Source organism: Sminthopsis crassicaudata, chromosome X (assembly GCF_048593235.1).
Source record: "Sminthopsis crassicaudata isolate SCR6 chromosome X, ASM4859323v1, whole genome shotgun sequence".
Taxonomy (NCBI): Eukaryota; Metazoa; Chordata; class Mammalia; order Dasyuromorphia; family Dasyuridae; genus Sminthopsis; species Sminthopsis crassicaudata.
Genome location: NC_133623.1, coordinates 34,417,597 through 34,432,756, shown reverse-complemented (window position 1 = coordinate 34,432,756; position 15,160 = coordinate 34,417,597). Strand labels below are relative to the sequence as shown.

Genomic DNA, 15,160 nt, shown 5'->3' with positions numbered 1-15,160 from the left:
TCTCCCTGACTCCAGGCCCCAGTGCTTTATCCACTGGGCCATTAGGATTTTTATAAGAACACAGTCAGGAATCCTCAAACACAGAATGAGTTTAGCCTGTAAATTAATGCTTGGGGCAACAAAAAACATCCTTTAAACCATCTTACTGAAAGAGGAGAATCAAAAAAATAAATTGACTACTACTAAGTATGAATAGAATGATGACAAAAGATACAGGTGACAAGACAGAACTATTCAGATTTTTGCTGTTGGATTTTTCTTCCAAGCAGAGTGAAGCTTAGATTAGGAAGAAGAGAACAAAAACAGTTAACAAGAAATTAAACCCATAAATAAATGAGATGATAAGGGAGCATCTACTTGTCCCCAACAATTTCAGTTCATCACGCCCAAATGAGTGATATTTTGGAGTACTAAAGAACTGGCTACTAAAAGATACTGTAGCATAAAGAGGTGTCTCAATATTAAAGAAAGGAAAAGGTCTTCAGTTAGATAGATAGATAGATAGATAGATAGATAGATAGATAGATAGATAGATAGATATCTCAAGAGTGTCAAGTATGCAAATTGTTGGTCAGTGAATCTGACTTTTCTCTCAAGAAAATTTCTTTTCTTTTTTTTTTTTTTTTAAATTATAGCTTTGTATTTACAAGATCTATGCATGGGTAATTTTCCAGCACTGACAATTGCAAAGCCTTTTGTTCCAATTTTCCCCTTCCTTCACCCCACTCCTTCCCCCAGATGGCAGGTTGACCAATACATGTTAAATATGTTAAAGTATAAGTTAAATACTATATATATACACACACATACACACATGTCTATACAGTTATTTTGCTGTACAAAAAGAATTGGACTTTGAAATAGTGTACAATTAGCCTGTGAAGGAAATCAAAAATACAGGTGGACAAAAATAGAGGGATTGGGAATTCTATGTAGTGGTTCATAGTCAACTCCCAGAGTTCTTTTGCTGGGTGTAGCTGGTTCAATTCATTACTGCTCTTCTTATAAATTCTCTATATATTTTCTCCAACAAATTTCTAAAACATTATTAAAGTGATAGTTTTTGAACATTTAGAAAGAAAAACAGTAATCACTAAAAGCCAGCATGACTAATTAAATTTCTTCACATATTTATGTCCTTTGATGGCAAGATAATTAGACTGAGACATCAGGGAATTCTGCATATGACGTCTAACTAGATAACAGTAAATTATTTGATATACCATCCCTAAGGACACGATGAAAATATTTGGGCTAATTGTGAGTGCCATTAGGTAAATTTAGAACTTGCTGCAGAATAAAAATAACACCAGATGTTTATATAGTACTTTAAGGTATAGAAAATGCTTTTATATTCATGCTCTCCCTTGAATCCCACAATAACCCTAAAAGATAAATATGTGTTCTACAGTCATTATTCTCCCCATTTTACAGATGAGGAAAGCTCAGAGGGGTGACCTTCCCATAATCATACAGCTAGTAGGTAATAGAAGTGAGATTCAAATTGATGTCTCTATCAATTCCAAGTGCAGAAGGGGAAAATAGTATTCATTCAAATTCAAAGAGTAATCATTAAAAGATCAATATTAATTTGAAAAGCTAAAAGAATCTCAAATTTGGAAGTGAGCTCAGGGACCATGTTATCAAACCCATACCTAGACAAAAATAGCCTTTCCAAGCCACCTAAGAAATAACCAAATGTATTTACTTATGTGTTTATTCCCACATTAGATTGTGAGCTCCATTAGGGAAGGGACTATCTTTTGCCTTTCTTTAGATCTCTATGCTTAACACTGTGCCCGGTATATGGTCAGCACCTAAATTTCAGTTGATTGGAAGATGGAATAAAAACTTCCAGTGAGGAAGTCTCTAATGTAGTACAAATGGGATCAATCTTTCATCCTAAGCTATTTTAACAGTTTTGTCAGTAATTTAAAGTATGAATGGCAAGCTTATCAAAGTCACAAATGCCTGGAATGGCCAAAGAGGATATTGGGTAACACGGCTACAAAAATAATCTGTGGTCTAGAATAGGATGAATCTAAATGTAGAATAGGCTGAATCTAAAAGGCTTAAATTGACTGAGAATGCATGTGAAGTTTTATATAGATTCAAAAGACTAATATCCCAACTATAGAATTGTGGAAACATGATAAGACAATAATTCCTGTGATAATAATCAGGACGTTTTTGTTTTGTTAAAGAAAAACAGATGTGATATCCAGAATAAGGTAACTGACAATCCTTCTGTGGAACTGTATTCAGCAAGGAATTCTAGCAAGTATTTCATAAAGAAGATTCCCAAATCATAAAGATTATTCCCAAAACTAAGAGGTCAAATATTGATGAAATGAACCAACTGCTCTTAAAAGGAGGATGGAAAACTATGCATAATAATATGAAAGATTGCTTTAAATCACGAATATTAAGAGAAATGGAAGGAATCTGGAAAGATGGCATTGTAGGTCAGAAAACTTTTGGCTTTCCAAATTTCCTCCACAAAAAAAGGCAGAATATCACCTCAAAGCAGCAGAATTAAATGTGGGGAAAAGCAGTTGTCCTCAATCCTAAAATAATTGGAGAAGACCCCACAAAAGACCCAATCACCAAGGGGCTAAGGGCAAGAGGCACATAGAGGAATACAGGATAGTTTACCTCTCAGACTTGCGGAGGAGGAAGGAAGGAATTTGTGACAAAAGGAGAATTAGAGATCATTATTGATCACAAAATAGAAAATTTTTATTACATCAAATTAAAAAGTTTTTGTACAAATGAAACTAATGCAAACAAGATTAGAAGGGAAGTAACAAATTGGGAAAATATTTTTACACTTAAAGGTTCTAATAAAGGCCTCATTTCCAAAATATATAGATAACTGACTCTAATTTATAAGAATTTATAATTTATAAGAAATCAAACCATTCTCCAATTGATAAATGGTCAAAGGATATGAACAGACAATTTTCAGATGATGAAATTGAAACTATTTCCACTCATATGAAAGAGTGTTCCAAATCACTATTGGTCAGATAAATGCAAATTAAGACAACTCTGAGATACCACTACACACCTGTCAGATTAACTAAGATGAGAGGAACAAATAATGATGAATGTTGGAGGGGCTGTGGGAAAACTAGGACACTGATGCATTGTTGGTGGAGTTGTGAAAGAATCCAACCATTCTGGAGAGCAATTTGGAACTATGCCCAAAAAGTTATCAAACTGTGCATACCCTTTGATCCAGCCGTGTTACTACTGGGCTTATATCCCAAGGAAAGGAACCTGTATGTGCCAAAATGTTTGTGGCAGCCCTCTTTGTAGTGGCTAAAAACTGGAAAATGAGTGGATGCCCATCAATTGGAGAATGGTTGGGTAAATTGTGGTATATGAATGTTATGGAATATTATTGCTCTGTAAAAAATAACCAGCAGGAGGAATACAGAGAAGCTTGGAGAGACTTACATGAACTGATGCTGAGTGAAATGAGCAGAACCAGGAGATCATTATACACTTCAACAACGATACTGTATGAAGATGTATTCTTACTGTGCAACAAGAAATTCGGTTTTACACACATATATTGTATCTAGGATATACTGTAACACATTTACCATGTATGGGATTGCCTGTCATCTAGAGGAGAGGGTAGAGGGAGAGAAGGGAAAATTCAGAAAAGAAGTGACTACAAGGGATAATGTTGTAAAAAAAAGTTACCCATGCATATGTAGTCAAAAATTATAATTATAAAATTAATTTTAATTAATTAATTAAAAAAAGAAAAAAGAAATGACCAGCAGGTTGAATACAGAGAGGCTTGGAGAGACTTAAATGAGTTAATGCGGAGTGAAATGAGCAGAACTAGGAGAACATTATACACTTCAACAACGATACTGTATGAGGATGTATTCTGATGGAAGTAGATATCTTCAAAAAAAAAGAAGATCTAATTGAGTTCCAATTGATCAGTGATGGACAGAATCAGCTACACCCAGAGAAGGAACACTGAGAAATGAGTGTAAACTGTTTGCATTTTTGTCTTTCTTCCCAGGTTATTTTTACCTTCTGAATCCAATTCTTCCTGTGCAACAACAACAAAAAAAATTCGGTTCTGCACACATATATTGTATCTAGGATATACTATAACATAATTAACATGTATAAGACTGCTTGCCATCTAGGGGAGGGAGTAGAGGGAGGGAAGGTAAAAGTTGGAACAGAAGTGAGTGCAAGGGATAATGTTGTAAAAACTTACCCAGGCATATGTTGTCAAAAAAAAAAAGTTATAATTATAAAAGAAAAAAAAGAAGAAAAAAAGGTAACTATTGTTATTGTGTTGTTTTCCCCCAGTAGGGCATAACAAACTCTCTGAGGACACAGAAAAAAAAAAATATATGTGTGTGTGTGTATATATATATTTCAGGCAACATTTTAAAAATGAGAGATACACACAAAGATAAAATAAAGGGCAGAAATAGAATTTATTATGTAAGAAAAGCAGGGATAGTAATCAATAAATAGTTAATAATCAATAGTAAAGTTAAAATAGATCTTATCAAAAGTAAAAATATGCAAACTACACTATATCAGCAATATTCTTCAATACTTTTTATACCATTTAAATTCATATATAATATAAAATATCTGAGCATATACCTGCCAAAACAGACATAAACATAAAACTTTTTTCTGTAAAAAGAAACTCAGATCTAAATAACTAAAGTAATATTTATTGTTCGTGGGTAGGTAAATCCAATATTATTTTTAAATTACATTTTACCTTGCTAATCTATTTATTCCATTTCAACCAAATTAAATTAATCAAAATTATTTCACTGTACTAGAAATAAATAATAAAGATCACCTGGAAAAACTAAAGACCAGGAACTTAAAAATAAAAAGCCAAGGAACAAAGATGTAAAGGAAGTAGATCCAGCAGTATCAGACATAAGCTATGTTATAAGGGAGAGCATTGTTGAAATATAAAAAGGATAATTTTGAACATGAATCTTCTTGTATAAATAAAACCTACATAGCCAAGAATAGCACAGAAAACTGGGGGAGGATTTCATAAACAATCTTTCAGATAGAATATGATTGGGTTGGAATACTGCTGTGGTGTTGACAATGATTAGTTGATCAATTTAGAAAAACGTCAGACTTGGGCTTATGAAGGAAGATGCTATCTACCGTCAGAGAAATAGATGACAGGAGAAAATAAAAATAGTGCTGCCTTAAATATATATGTATTAGTGTATGTGTATGTTTATATCTCTGTGTGTGTGTGTGTGTGTGTGTGTGTGTGTGTGTGTGTGTGTGTGTGTGTGTGTGTGTAGAAAGATAGATATCCATGGTTAATTGTAGCCTTTGCAAGGGAGTGATAAAATTAAAAAGTACAAAGCAGAGAACAAAAGAAAATAAACAAGGAAGCAAAGAATAATTGGGCAGATTTTAAAACAGTATGTATTGTTTATTATAGATTTTTCTTGAAAAGGAAATTTATTATTGTACATTGAATCCTCTATTGTGGTCAGCTGTATACATGAAAATGTGTTTTTTTTTAATTTTCTTATTTTATGCTTAAGTTTAAAATTTTTAAAATTATTTTTCTTTAAAAAGAAAAGGGTATATAATATCCTATTATAATTATTAGTTTGTTTTGTGCCTGGCATCTCCTAAGATTCACATGGTTCCCTCCTCTACTGCTTTGAGAGTTTATAGTAAATGAAGCGTTAGTAGTGAAGTCACAATCACCCCAGTCTAGGAAAATTCCTAACATTTAGGCAGAGGTTTGGCTCTCTTCCATAACTTACATTTATATTTATCTTGTACTAATGCTTGACCTCTTTATGGTTGAGGCAAATATCAGATGACTGGAAAATTAGGGTACAGAAGTAGCAGAGTACAGTATCTGTCAATAGACCATCATCAGGAAGGAAAGTTAAAGAAAAAGAAGACCTTTTCATAGACTTCCCATAGTCCCTGAAGAAAGGGGTGATTATGGGGGTAGTGGCCCTCTTCATTCTCTTCCCTCTCAGCCAAAACTTTCTTACCTTCTCTTCCTCATTTTGTTGACTGCCTGCAGATTTCCAATTCTTCTTCATTCAGCCTGTAATGTCCTCCTTCCCTCCTCTCTATTGCTAGACCCTCAAAATCTCTTAGTCCTAAACTGGCTTGATATTTTCATTAGATAACCCACTGGACATAACCATGTTTCCTCAGTAAATATGAAAAAACTAATTAATTTCATATCATTTCTTCTATGGATCTTTTGCATTTGTCTATAGTTCTGAAATTTATGATTGTTTCCCTGTTCACATCTACAATTTGAGCAATCCAATCAAGATACGGACTTAGTACCATATCTGGCACAAAGCATAATAAACACATACATGTTTATTCCTTTATTCTATTCTTTCCTGATAAATCTAACAAGATTTAAAATCTAATTACTGCCTTTAAGTGGGTTAAATGGTTTATTCACCTCTCACCTTTCAAGTTTCACCTTATGCCCTGGAAACTGGTAAATATGGAAAGAGTCAAGTTGGAGGGGCTATGGGAAAATAGGAAGACATACTGTTGACAGAACTGTGAATTGATCTAACCATTCTGGAAAAATAATTTGCAATTATGGGAAAATTAATCAAAATGTCCATACTCCTTGACCCGGAGACTCACTACTGAAAGGCCTCTGACAACATGATAAATGCTATATAAACAGAAGCACATGTAAATATTTAAGTCATCTAACTATAAGTACATACTGGCTATCATATTTTTCCAGGGTGAAAAGTTAGATTCTGAAATATATTGAAGAATAATCTGAAATACATTGGAGCTTTATGCAATCAGCACAAAGACATCCATAATAAGAGCATCTGCAGGGCCTCACTATCCCAAGGGAATCCTTCTTCTATTTGGCATTTGTAGTGAACATTGTCCAGTGCAATGGTGAGTGCCTTTGGTGAGTATACTTCTTATTTCAATGACTCTAAGCTTCTTCCTTAAACAAAAGCCCATCTTTTAATATTTGTTTCATAAATATTTTACTGACATCATTTTTTTCATCCCTTACATTTCCCCACATCTCTCTCTCCCTCTCTTTCAGACATACATCCCTTGCAAAAGCAGATCATCAAAACTAATTAAGATATTGGAAAAAAGTCAGCCATGTAGCTTGAGTCTGGAACAGTTATCAGAATCAGGGAGATGGTTCAAATTCTACCTCAGACTTTTACTAGCTGTGTGATCTTAGGCAAGTCACTTAAGCAATCAAAGTCTCGGTTTCCTTTACTATATAATGAGAGACCTGGCATCGACAATCTCTGAATTTCCTTCCAGTTCTGAATCAATGATCCTATTATATGCATCTTCTTACGCCCATTCCCCCTTCCACACACTTCTTCAAGCTCATAATTCCACCTTATGGTTTTAATTGTTTTGTGTGGTTGTTCTTTACATTTATATTGTTGTAACCATAGTATATATTACTTTCCTCATTCTGTTTCAGTTCATTTGTCACCCCCTGCTTCTATTTGTCATATTCATGTTTCTTACAGAATAATATTATTGCATTACATTTATACACAATGTGATTATCCATTTACCAGTCAATGGGAATCTACTTTGTTTCCAATTCTTTGCTACCACAAAAGATGTTACTATAAATATTTTTGGTTTTGCCCTGCTGGTATAGATCCTAGCAGTGGATTCCTACCAGTGGAATCTCAGGATCAAAGACCATCATGCAATATGCTACAATAAACTCAAAATGAATGTGATCTCAATATTAAAGGTCATGCCATAAAAATATTAGAAAAGAACTAGATTAGATAACTTTCACAGCTCTGATTGAAGGGTGCATTTTTAACCAAGAAACAAACAGATGCAAAAGGTAAAACAGAAAATTTTGATTACAGTAAATTGAAAAGCTTTTGTACAAACAAAATCAATGGAAAGAGGATAAGAAAGTAGCTAATTATAAGAAAATTTTATATCAAATAATCTTTGAAAAGGGTCTGAGGAGTAAGATATATCGGCAAAACTGAAACATTTGACCAAAAGCCAAAAAAAGTAAATTCTCAAAAGATATGAACAAAGACTTCTCAAAAGAAGAATTGCAAATTGTTAGCAGCTATATGAGAAACCATCCCAAACTGCCAATAATAAGAAAAATGCAAATCAAAACAGCTCAAAAATTTCTCTTCAAACCTGTCTTTTCTTTTTTTATTATTATTTTTTAATTTCTTTTTTTTATTAATTTTATAATTATAACATTTTTTGACAGTACATATGCATAGGTAATTTTTTTACAACATTATCTCTTATACTCCCTTCTGTTCTGAATTTTTCCCCTCCTTCCCTCCACCCTCTCCCCAGATGGCAGGCATTCCCATACATATTAAATATCTTATAGTATATCCTAGGTACAATATATATGTGCAGAACCAAATTTTGTTGTTATTGTTGTTGCAAAGGAAGAATTGTATTCGGAAGGTAAAAATAATCTGGGAAGAAAAACAAAAAACAATGCTCTCAGTTTACACTCATTTCCTAGTGTTCCTTTTCTGGGTGTAGATGATTCTGTCCATCATTGATCAGTTGGAATTGGATTAGCTCTTCTCTATGTTGAAGATATCCAATTCCATCAGAATACATCCTCATACAGTATCATTGTTGAAGTGTATAATGATGTCCTAGTTCTGCTCATTTCACTCAGCATCAGTTGATGTAAGTCTCTCCAAGCTTCTCTATATTCCTCCTGTTGGTCATTTCTTACAGAACAATAATATTCCATAACATTCATATACCATAATTTACCCAACCATTCTCCAATTGATGGACATCCACTCATTTTCCAGTTTCTAGCCACTACGAAAAGGGCTGCCACAAACATTTTGGCACATACAGGTCACTTTCCCTTCTTTAGTATTTCCTTTGGATATAAGCCCAGTAGTAGCACTGCTGGGTCAAAGGGTATGCACATTTTGATAACTTTTTGGGCATAATTCCAGATTGCTCTCCAGGATGGTTGGATTCTTTCACAACTCCACCAACAATGCATCAGTGTCCCAGTTTTCCCACAGCCCCTCCAACATTCATCGTTATTTGTTCCTGTCATCTTAGCCAATCTGACAGGTGTGTAGTGGTATCTCAGAGTTGTCTTAATTTGCATTTCTCTGATCAATAGTGATTTGGAACACTCATATGAGTGGAAATAGTTTTAATTTCATCATCTGAAAATTGTCTGTTCATATCCTTTGACCATTTATCAATTGGAGAATGGCTTGATTTCTTATAAATTAAAGTCAATTCTCTGTATATTTTGGAGATAAGGCCTTTATCAGAACCTTTAATTGTAAAAATGTTTTACCAATTTGTTACTTCCCTTCTAATCTTGTTTGCATTAGTTTTGTTAGAACAAAAGCTTTTTAATTTGATGTAATCAAAATTTTCTATTTTGTGATCAATAATGGTCTCTAGTTCTCCTTTGGAAACAAATTCCTTCCTCCTCCACAAGTCTGAGAGGTAGACTATCCCATGTTCCTCCAATTTATTTATGATTTCGTTCTTTTTGCCTAAATCTTGGACCCATTTTGAGCTTATCTTAGTATGTGGTGTTAAATGTGGGTCCATGCCTAGTTTCTGCCATACTAATTTCCAGTTTTCCCAGCAGTTTTTGTCAAATAATGAATTCTTATCCCAAAAGTTGGGATGTTTGGGTTTGTCAAACACTAGATTGCTATTTTTATTCACTATCTTGCCCTGTGAACCTAACCTATGCCACTGATTACCTAGTCTATTTCTTAGCCAATACCAAATGGTTTTGGTGACTGTTGCTTTATAATATAGTTCTAGATCAGGTACAGCTAGACCACCTTCATTTAATTTTTTTTTCATTACTTCCCTTGAAATTCTCGACCTTTTGTTGTTCCATATGAATTCTGTTGTTATTTTTTCTAGGTTACTAAAATAGTTTCTTGGGAGTCTGATTGGTATAGCACTAAATAAATAGATTAGTTTAGGGAGTATTGTCATCTTAATTATATTCGCTTGGCCTATCCAAGAGCACTCAATGTCTTTCCAATTATTTAAATCTGACTTTATTTTTGTGGCAAGTGTTTCATAATTTTGCTCATATAATTCCTGACTTTTCTTTGGTAGATATATTCCCAAATATTTTATACTATCGACAGTTATTTTGAATGGAATTTCTCTTTGTATCTCTTGCTGTTGGATTGTGTTGGTAATGTATAAAAATGCTGAGGATTTATGTGGATTTATTTTGTATCCTGCAACTTTGCTAAAGTTCTGAATTATTTCTAATAGCTTTTTAGCAGAGTCTTTGGGGTTCTCTAAGTAGACCATCATGTCATCTGCAAAGAGTGATAGTTTGATTTCCTCATTTCCTACTCTAATTCCTTGAATAATCTCTTTCTCGGCTCTTATTGCCGAGCCTAGCATTTCTAGTACTATATTGAATAGTAATGGTGATAGTGGGCAACCTTGTTTCACTCCTGATCTTACAGGGAAAGGTTCCAGTTTATCACCATTACATATGATGTTTACTGACGGTTTTAAATATATGCTCCTTATTGTTTTAAGGAATAGTCCATTTATTCCTATACTCTCAAGCGTTTTTAGTAGGAATGGATGTTGGATTTTATCAAATGCTTTTTCTGCATCTATTGAGATGATCATATGGTTTTTATTAATCTGATTATTAATATGGTCAATTATACTAATAGTTTTCCTAATATTAAACCAGCCCTGAATTCCTAGTATAAATCCTATTTGATCATAGTGTATTATCCTGGGGATGATTTTCTGAAGTCTTTTTGCTAATATCTTATTTAAAATTTTAGTATCAATATTCATTAAGGAGATTGGTCTATAGTTTTCTTTCTCAGTTTTCAATCTACCTGGTTTAGGTATCAGTACCATGTCTGTGTCATAAAAGGAATTTGGTAAGACTCCTTCAATCCCTATTTTTCAAATAGTTTATATAGCACTGGAGTTAGTTGTTCTTTAAATGTTTGGTAGAATTCACATGTAACAAACCTGTCTTTTCAAAAACAGTATGTCTGATGTACAGTTGAGAGCTGGGGAATTCTAGTTTCCAAAGAATTAAAGTTAAGGTCACCCAGAAGACAATAGTCATGTGGTAGATGCCAGCAGGCTGCCACACAATATCAACCAAGAACTATACCAAAGAAACAATGTGAAAGATATAAGTAGAGAGATTCCCAAACAGTCATACAGTGAAAGGTTGTAGTAACTATTAGATATCCCATTTGCCTCACTGGTCTCAAAGCAATGCCATAAATACTAGAGGAATGCCCACAATAGGTTGAGTGGGTCCCAGGAGAAGGGTCAGTGGGCATGCATCAACAAAGATCATATAGGCTGGACAGGCATGAATGCTTTGTGATTTGTATCACTGAAGAGAGTACTCAAATTAATGAGATCATAAATCCATCAACTTGATAAATATCTCTGATGAATATATTGGTGCTATTTAAAGTATAATCTCAATTCTGACTCATTTCTTTCAACTGAGAAATTCATATTTATTGACGTGGACAAAGTACATTTTCCAAGTTACCCCCAAAAAAGTCAAATGGGTAGAAATGTAATAACATTCAAGGTTTGTACATGATATTTTTCTATTATCATATATCAGGAAAAATATGTTATACTTGTCCTTTTCATTAGAATGAGGGAGGTCTATTTTTTTCCAAGGGAGCTTCCTCTAACTTCCAGATAACCTTGTAATGACTTTTTATAGTTGGAGATAAATGATCATCAAAAACTATTCACTCTTTACTCAGTCTGAGCTGGCTTACAACAAATGAGCTACTAATCTTTATCTTCCCATTTTTTAGGCTCATCTATAAATTTCAACCTATAGAAACAAGATTTCTCACCCAAGGCTGCCAGGCTATGTGCAAAGGATGAGTCTCAGAGAATTTAAGACCTAACAAAATATATTGTTAGAATGAGTCACTTAACAACCCTTTAATTTATAATGTAAGCAACTAGAATTATAATATGACATACTGGAAAGGTCTCTATATTTTTCTCTGTAGACAATAGTACTGTCTTTACATATATTCTTTATATAGTGTACATCACTGAAATACTAAAAAGTTGATATCCTGGTATTCATTTGTTCATGTATTGAATATTATGTGCCAATCGCTGCACTATATGTTAATGGAGACACAAAGTTTATATACGATAATATACTATACGATACAGTTCCTTCCTAGGTATTAAGATATATCATTTCTGTGCTGCTGCTGATCTACAAATGTTAAAAGTGCCTTTTAAATTTAGCACCCATAAGTAAAACCCAAGTTACCCCACCCTAATTATTTGTTTTGTGCCAAGACAGCTCTTGCCACCTCCTTTTGACCATCCTCAATATTACTCAATAACTAGGATGACTAAATTTTTTTTTTCATTTTGGTATCTTAAAGACAATGCCTCAGGAATTCATACTAAAATGATCTATACTGGTTCTAATACTCTTCATTTATGAGAACCCCTCCTTCAATTTGAGCTTTAAAATTTTCATTAAAAGATCAATAAAGGGGAGCAGCTAGGTGGCACAGTGGATAGAGCACCAGCCCTGAAGTCGGGAGGACCTGAGTTCAAATTTGTTCTCAGACACTTAACACTTAACCCCAATTTCCTCAGCAAAAAAAAAAAAAAGAAAAAAGAAAAAAAGAAAAAAGAAGTCAGTAAAGGGAGAGAAAGCCAGCAGAAGACTAAAGCAGAAGGGAGAAAGCAGGAAAATGCCTATGCAAAGGAAAATCCTTTTCAAATAAAGTTCAGAATATCTGAAGGAAATTATTTCCAGAAAGAAAGGGTGTTGAATTATGTAAAAGAGAGTTTATGCACTTGAATGCTTCATCAAATTATTTACTTCTTTAGCATCTTGTGAATTCATAAAGAATTACCATAAAAGGAATAAAAAAATAGTGATTTCCATTAAAGGACCCTAGTTTGTATGATTCTCTTTAAAGTAGTAGTCATATAGACTCCTTTTTTTTCCAGATACATTTCTCCAAGATATACATGTAGATGACTTGGTCAACAGCTGTTCATACATATCTGGGCAATATTCATTTTTCATCCACCTTGTTTAACCAACTTGAATGGTTAGAATACCATATATTTTTAAGCTTTTTAAATTTATTTTTAAACATTGTTTTAAATTTCTACTATGTACAAAGGGCTATCAAACTGCATACCTTTTGATCTTTAGAATGAAGTAGATTTTTTTCCCAAAGGAGCTTCCTCCAACTTCGAGACAGCCTTGTAATGACAAAAAAACCCAAGAAAATAAAGTGAGAAAATTATATTTCAATTTGCATTCAGAATTCATCAGTTCTCTCTCTGTAGGTGGATAGCATTTTTTCAAAATGAGTTCTTTGGAATTGTCTTGGAACACTTATTGATCAAAGTAGCCAAGTCTTTCTCAGTTGATCATCATTACAACATTATGGTAACTGCAAAAGAAGTTACTATGCACAAAGATCTCCCCATTCTTTTCACTTAACTGTGTATCAGTTTATGTAGCTTTTGTCATCTTTTTTTGGAAATCACTCCCCTAATCATTTCTCACAGCACAAAAGTATTCCATTACAATCACATGCCATGATTTGTTCAGCCATTCCCCAATTGATGTTTCCCCTCAATTTTTTGCCACCACAAAAAGAATTGCTATAAATATTGTTGGATATATAGGTAATTTTCCCTTTTCTTTGACCTCTTTGGGATACAGACCTAGTAGTGGTATTAGTTGTGTCAAATGATATGCACATATTTATATCCCTTTGGATATAATTCTAAATAATTTTCCAAAAAGGGTGGAATACTTCACTACTCTGCCAACAGTTCATTAATGTAACTATTTTTCCATCACCCCCTATATATATGTGTGTGTGTATATACATATATATATCAATATATATATACATATATACATATATATCAATATATATACATATATACATATATATATATCATTAGATATTTCTGACAGATCTGAGGTGGTGCCTCAAATGTTTTAATGTACATTTCTCTAATCACTAGTAGATTTAGAACACTTTTTAATATGACCAAATAGTTTTGCTTTCTTTTCAAAACTGCCTGTTTATGCCCTTTGACCATTTATCAATTGGGGAACAGCTCAGATTTTATTAAATTTGACTCTCCATACTTATCTTTTATAAATTTGTTCCATGCTCAGTATATATCTGAGAAATGAAAACACTGTAAAAATTTTGATATCATTTTGCTATCTATTGTATTTTTAGCATAATATGGTTACCCTAATTATTTCGTTTAATTAGGTCTATTTTTGTTTTTGTTTTGTCTGAGATCAGGATTGCTACCTTTGCCTTTTAAACTTCAGCTAAAGCATATTAGAGTCTGCTGCAATAATTTATTTTAACTCTGTATGTATCTTTCTGTTTCAAATGTGTCTTTTGTAAAAAACATATTGCTGGATTCTAGTCTATAAACCATTCTGCTATCTGTTTCCGTTTTATGAGTGAGCTGATGCCATTCATACTCATAGGTATGATTATTAACTGCATGTTTCCTTTCATCCAATTATCTTGTTTCTTGTTCTCTCTCTTTTCATCCTGTCCCTCCTTAAAAGTTTATTTTGCTTCTGACCACTGCCACCTTTAATCCATCCTCCCTTTTTTCATCATACCACTGATCCTTTCCCCTCCTTTTCCTTATTAGGTAAGTTGTATTTCTGTACTCAACAGTGTATGCATATTTCCCTTTTTGAACCAATTTTCATAAGAATGAGATCCAAGCATTGCCTACCATTTCCATTTTCACTTTCTTGTAGAAGCTGATCCTTATAAGCCTCTTGCAAAATTTTTTCTCATTGTACCTCTTCCTTCCTCCACCTAAAACATTCCTCTTTCTCACTCCTTCATTTTTTGGATATCATTTCAACATAATTGACTCACATACATATCCTCTGTCTATGAAAACTACTTTTAACTGCCTAATAATGATAAAGTTCTTAGGAGTTAGATGTATTTTATTCTCATAACTTTATTGAGATTGTTGAGACGACCACTCACAAATTTTCCTATCAACCTCAAGTTTTCTTAGGCTGGAAAAATGCCGG

At 33.3% G+C, this 15,160-nt stretch overlaps 1 long non-coding RNA gene across 5 annotated transcripts in view; it reads left to right on the top strand.

Annotated features, from left to right (window-relative positions):
* Positions 1-15,160, top strand: part of LOC141548375 (uncharacterized) — a 47,969-nt gene that overhangs the window by 13,740 nt on the left and 19,069 nt on the right. For 4 of the 5 annotated variants that reach the window (XR_012483919.1, XR_012483921.1, XR_012483917.1 and 1 more), the window contains one exon: positions 6,782-6,961. This is a non-coding gene — a long non-coding RNA (uncharacterized LOC141548375). The remainder of the gene's footprint in view (positions 1-6,781; positions 6,962-15,160) is intronic. The other variant, XR_012483918.1, reaches the window with a different exon arrangement.